At 43.7% G+C, this 6,149-nt stretch overlaps 1 long non-coding RNA gene across 1 annotated transcript; it reads right to left on the bottom strand.

Annotated features, from left to right (window-relative positions):
* Positions 1-4,655: 4,655 nt before the first annotated feature.
* On the bottom strand, positions 4,656-5,595 carry LOC142176986 (uncharacterized). Its single transcript, XR_012705768.1, has 2 exons — positions 5,269-5,595; positions 4,656-4,823 (listed from the first exon to the last, which is right to left on the bottom strand). It is a non-coding gene; the product is annotated as an uncharacterized LOC142176986 (long non-coding RNA).
* Between the last annotated feature and the right edge of the window lie 554 nt (positions 5,596-6,149).

Genomic DNA, 6,149 nt, shown 5'->3' with positions numbered 1-6,149 from the left:
GCGGCACTGATGGCATTCGCCAGCCGCTGGGCGCTGGCACTAATTGTCGGTGGGGCGACAGAGGCGCGTGCTCGCTTGTCACTTGGCGCTGACGAGACCACGGGGTCGACCGTGGTGCTAGGCGTTGGGAGGCTTGCCGGGACGTCACGGGGCGCGTCCAAGGGGTCATGGGTCGATGATGGAAAGCAACCCATGACATTCTCCCCCACCTGAGTTGGCAACGTCCTCGGAGCCTTACCTGCCGGATGATGATGATTGGTCAGGCTCTTGTTGGCTGGGAGGTCTGTTCCCCTGGGTGTTGTGAGATGTCTTTCTGAGTGATCTTCCATGCATTTCTGAAATGGCCTGAGGCGGCTGACATGGAAGACTGGATGGATTTTCCACCAGGCTGGTGTGTTCAACTGGTATGTGGATTTCCCGATGCGCCTTTCAATGGAAAAAGGCCCGAGGTAGCTTGGCAATAGGTGAGGATCTTGGGTCCTCTTTGCAAACAAGTTCCGCCTCGGGGTTCTTACCATCACTTTGTCCCCTGCTTGATATTGGGCAAAGCGACGGTTTTGTTCGGCATGCCTCGTTGCCCTGTCTTGGGCATTGACAAGATAGCTCCGCACTATCTTCAAAGTTTGTTCCCATTCTGTAGAGAAACTGGCAGCTCGATAAAATGATGACATGTTTGGTGCATTCACATTATGTGGGAGTAGTGGTTGTTGTCCAGTAACAATTTTAAAAGCGCTTTTGTTTGTATGGGCGCACTTTTGTGAATTGAAACACAGCTGAGCAGCATCCAGAAGCTTCACCCAATGTGTTTGTGACCCGGTTGCAAATTGACGGAGATATTCCTCCAGCATGCCATTGAACCGGTCTGTTTGATCATATGTTTGCTGATGATGATGGTTTGAGTTGTAACTCAATTTGTATCAGAGACAACTGAAGAGTTGGGTCCAAAACTTGCTAGTGAAGCGTGGGTCGCAGTCACTAATGATATTGCTGGGCATAACCCAATGTTTGACAACATGAGAGAAGAAGAGTCGAGCTGTATCTTCTGCTGATATGTTCTGTGAGGCTGCGATGAAGGTAGCATACTTGAAAAATTGGTCTACTACCACAATGATGGTTGCATGATTTCCGACCTTGGGTAATCCTGTGATGAAATTCAGGAAAATTCTTTCCCAAGGTCTCTGTGGGACAGGTAGCGGCTCCAAGAGTCCCGCTGGTGCTGAGTTATCCGACTTGTCCTTTGGGACGGCTTGACAAGTCTTCACACAATGAGGGGGGCCATGAGTTGTTGGACCCCGATGATGTGATGTCTGTTTGATGATGTTGAGGGCAGCCGGAACCGTGGGTTCAGGTCTATTGGTTCCCTCCTTAAACTGCATGGCCGTGATGTTTCCAGCGGCCATCTTCTTGGATATGCACGGTATGGTGTGGGGTTTGGCCCCGTTGTCTCCCATCATTAGGAGCATGTTGGCATATGGTACCGGGATGGTGTTGGTCTGCCTGAGGAATTCCAATCCCACTATCAGTTCGAAGTCATCGATGATAGCTATGTGTAGGTCGAATATTCCCTTGTATGGGCCAAGCTAGATTGGCGCTTCTTTGGCTATTCCACTCACTTGCTGAGATGGAGAGTTGATAGCCTTGACACGACCCTTGCATTTTTGCACTGCTAGACCGAGGCGTTGCACCTGAGTTGAGGCCAAGTAGTTGTGGCTAGCACCCGTGTCTATCAATGCCTGAATAGGTCTGCCGTTTACTTTCATGTCAACGAACATTAAGGTCCTCTTTTGTGATGTGAGAGGCCTCTCGTCCGCCTTTCCTTTCCCTTTCTTGTCGATTGGGAATGCCTTCTTCTTGGGGTTGCCAGCACTGGTTCCCGCCAAGGTATCATGAATGGAGCCGACAAATGCATTGAAGGCACCTACTGGATCGTTGCCGTCTGAGTCGTCGGTATCTGACTTGTCATCATCAACAGTTCGTTGAGCATTGATTTATGTATTGGGGCATTGATTGTTCCAATGTTCCCTGCCGCAATGATGGCATTCTGATGGGGGCTTTCTCCCCTGATTGTTGTTAACTGATGCAGCAGTGTTGCTGCTTGAGGAAGGAGTCTTAGATTTGGATGCACCTCGATCTCCTCCATTTCTGTTGGGGCCACCGTTTCTAGGTTGGCTCCCGTTGTATCCCCCTCGGACAGGCGGCTGGGGCCTATCCTTCTGAGTTTCCAACTGATAATCTCCAAGGCACTCAGCAGCTTGAATGGCCTTGGGTAGGGTATCTACCCGTTGTCTTTGCAGTTCCATACGAGCATGAGTTTTCAAACCTTCGATGAATGCGAACAGTTTGTCTTTGTCCCCCATATCCCGTATGTTTAGCATGAGTGCGGAAAATTCACGCACGTAGTCCCGCACCGACCTGATGTGGCGGAGTTCACGCAACTTTCTTCGTGCATTGTATTTCATATTTTCGGGGAAGAACTGCAGGCGTATGGCGGCCTTCAGTTCTGCCCATGTCTGGAGAATATCTTCACCGGCCCTGATGGCTTCGTATTTGACTCGCCACCAGAGTTTTGCATTGCCTTGAAGGTACATGGCAGCAGTTGCTACCTTCTTGGATTCCTCCAACTGTCCAACGGCATCGAAGTATTGTTCGATATCGAAGATGAAGTTTTCCACTTCTTTAGCATCCCGGGCTCCGTTGTATGGCTTGGGCTCCGGAATTTTCAGCTTTTGTGGCATGGGGTCAATGTTCATGGCACCCCTGATGTGGTTTTCACCTCCTTTGAGTAGGCTTTGAAGGGCAGCATTGACAACATTGAGCTGGCCTGTCAAGTTGTCTATGGTTTGCTGCATGACAGTCAGTCTATCTGCCTCTAGTTCCCGATGGGCTAAATCCTCGGCACGCTCTTGTTGGAGGTCCTCGAATTGGCCATGAATTTTGGTTGCCTCGACGGCAGCTATTTCCCGGTCTTTCTCAGAGTCTTGATTGATGTTTGCTATGTCAATTTCTGCCTGCCGCATTCTGCGGTCCAGGTCATCCAACCTTTGCACTAGGCTGGTTTTTAGATCAGGCAACGTATCCACGATGGGCCGTAATGCGTCAACCGTCTCTTCTAGGGTCGTGATGCGATCCCCGTAATTCACCATGGTCAGAAATGGTGATGATGATGCCAATGAGTTCCCTCGTCCGATGTCGAGCCTAGGCTCTGATACCAACTGTTACGCGGCGCCTTCCTGAAGTTCCTTGGAAAGGCGACGTAAGGCTAAGCAACCGATGTCAGTGCGGTTGCTATGCGCCAACTGAGGTCCTCACCGTACGCTAGACTAGATTGTCAGTGCCGTACGGGAAAATCAATGTCGTGAGTAATTGAGCAGCGAAAAATGAGCAATTGATGATGAAAGCTAATGATTGTATTGATGATGATGAAAGCTATTACAAGATGCAATGCGGTGTCGGGGGGGAGAGACACCAGTACAGAGAATTGTTTGAATGCTTGAATGTTTGAATGCTTTGGTCCCCCTTAATAATGCTTAAAAAAAATAAACCAAAGTTACATGAGTTGACCTAAGAAAGCTGTAGAAGCACACTGAAAATGAATGAAGTAAAACTACTCTATAATTACAATGAAAAGGACTTAGTCTTCTATGGAAGCAAGTCCGATGGCAGCAACTTTGTCTTGAGCATCAGGGTCTGCGCGCGCATTGCTGTGGGCGCGCGCGGCACTATTTGGATCTGCCAGCGGCGGGGCGCTGGTGCTTGGCATTGGGTCTGCGCGTGCGGCATTGTCGGTGCGCGCGGCGCTGATGGCATTCGCCAGCCACTGGGCGCTGGCACTGATTGTCGGTGGGGCGACAGAGGCGCATGCTCGCTTGTCACTTGGCGCTGCCGAGACCACGGGGCCGACCGTGGCGCTAGGCGTTCGGAGGCTTGCCGGGACGCCACGGGGCGCGTCCAAGGGGTCATGGGTCGATGATGGAAAGCAGCCCATGACATAATTGATGCACATTTTATTGGATTTGAGAAAATAATTTGAAATGAGCAATAAATATTGTGGGTATAACAGGAAAAAAAAATTGTCTTCTCTTGATTTGCGTAAAGTGACAAGTAAAAATAAAAATGTATTTTTAGTATACATGTCAGACCCCACTAGTGGAATTATACTGGGTTGTTATTGTTGTTGTTGTTGTTATTGTTATGCCAAATAAAAATGAACGAAGGGAATAAAAATAAAAATTTATTTTTAGTATATCTACTAAGTAAAAGTGAACGGAGGGAGTACATTTATTGAGACTTAACTGGAAAAACTTTTCCTCGTGAATTTCTTAATCCTGACGTTGATTCATATGTAGTTGAGTTAGAAGAGTGTTGGAAAGCTAATTAAAGTGAGAACCCCTAAGTACTAAATCCCCGCTCCCCCGCCCCCAACCCCAAACCAAGGATTTATCTCGTCCCATTATTTCTTTCAACTACCAACTTCGATTCTGGTGTGAATCAATTATTTTTTTCTTCATTTTTGTGCAATTCCAATGATACTTCTTTGTTGATATTACTAACTGATGGTACAAGTTTATTCCACTGTAAAAAAGGGATACTTCAAATATTTTAGAAACTAGTAGAATTAATTAAGAATATAATAAAATGACAAGAAACAAAGCAAGTATTCGTGAATACATGAAGGTAAGCTAGTCATTTCACTTAGCATTTTTGAAGTTCTCAGATACACAGTAAGCAAAATGACTAAACTTTTAGTTGCATCTTTGTAAAGTTGCTGAAAAACTTGCATAGATTTGCACAGCTGCCCAAGCAATCTCCCACATTTGCACCAACTGCCAGATAAGAAAATTACATATTTCTCTTGTTAGAAACAAGAATAAAGATAAAGAGACAATGTAACGAAAAATCACTAAACTTTACTTCAAATATTATAAAAAATTGTCGCTTGTTTCTCTTAGAGAATTTCTGTAATATTATATTTAGGTTAAAGTGAGTGAATTTTTTGTTACAACAAATAATCTAGTGACTTTCGTGATATTTCGGTAAAGATGAACGACTTTTTCGTTATAAAAATTAATTTTGTAATTTTGATGCAACAGAGTAAAAGTTGAGTATCCATCCATAAAATTATTCCTACGAAGAATAAGGAGTTTCTTACCCACTACCAAACTCGAGTTAATTTTATGTATGGTAACTAAATTTTACTCGCTATAGCAGTAAAGTAACAAAATTACATTAAAAGTGATTTAAGAAAAAAGAGGGGGAAAATGAAATTACCAAAGCTAAGTGGGATGCAAATCTCCATGTAACAACCACCTCTGCAGATACTCTGAAAATCTAAAGAAGAAGAAGAAATGCTGCAGTTGTTCAAACAATTGAAATAACACTGAAAACTTTTAGCAGAATCATCAGTTTTCTGAAGAAGAAAGCAGTTATTGTAGCATCCTCCCCAGCAACTGTACATCTTTGAAGTTGTTACTACTTCATCCTCCATTTTCACCTCTTGTAATTGTAACACCAAAAGAATTATCACAACTTTCCAATTTATTTCCCTCTCCATAGCTTTCTGCTTCTGTTTGGTTTTAAATTTGATCTATTCTATTTCTGCTTTGGCACTCTTATTATTTCTTTTAAGTATTTTGTTAACAGGTTTATATATATCGTATCGGGGGTGACAAAATATAACTAAATTTTGCAACATGTGTCTAGTGTTTAATTACTAACTTTCTAGTTTGTATCAAACCATTTGTCTTGTTTCACTTCCCAGAGTAATGAAAACTTATTTATCATGGAGTTTTTACAATTTATAATAAGTTCATGACATGTAATATTCTAGTAGTAGCTTCTGGATGTTCAAATTTCTTTTTTAAAGCTGGATTTATATCTTATGCAAAATTATAAAATAAAAGAAAAATTGGGATGGATTACAATTTTAGCAACTTGACAGAAATGAGGACATTGAAACGGCTAAAGTCACAGCTAAAACGTGCTGGTCCATACTACGAAAATTTATTGTTCGTTCTACTGTCGTTTATGCTTGAATAGCCTTTTTTCTTTTTTCTTTGAGGTGGCGTTCAGATTGGTTTTGGTTTAATATGAAAACTATTTTAGTATATATATAGGTTTCGGTTATAATGTATGTATACACACTGTCACTG

The sequence above is a fragment of the Nicotiana tabacum genome, chromosome 23 (genome assembly GCF_000715075.1).
Source record: "Nicotiana tabacum cultivar K326 chromosome 23, ASM71507v2, whole genome shotgun sequence".
In the NCBI taxonomy this organism is placed as follows: domain Eukaryota; kingdom Viridiplantae; phylum Streptophyta; class Magnoliopsida; order Solanales; family Solanaceae; genus Nicotiana; species Nicotiana tabacum.
The sequence above is the reverse complement of the archived record's forward strand: the minus strand, read 5'-3'. Positions and strand labels throughout refer to the sequence as shown.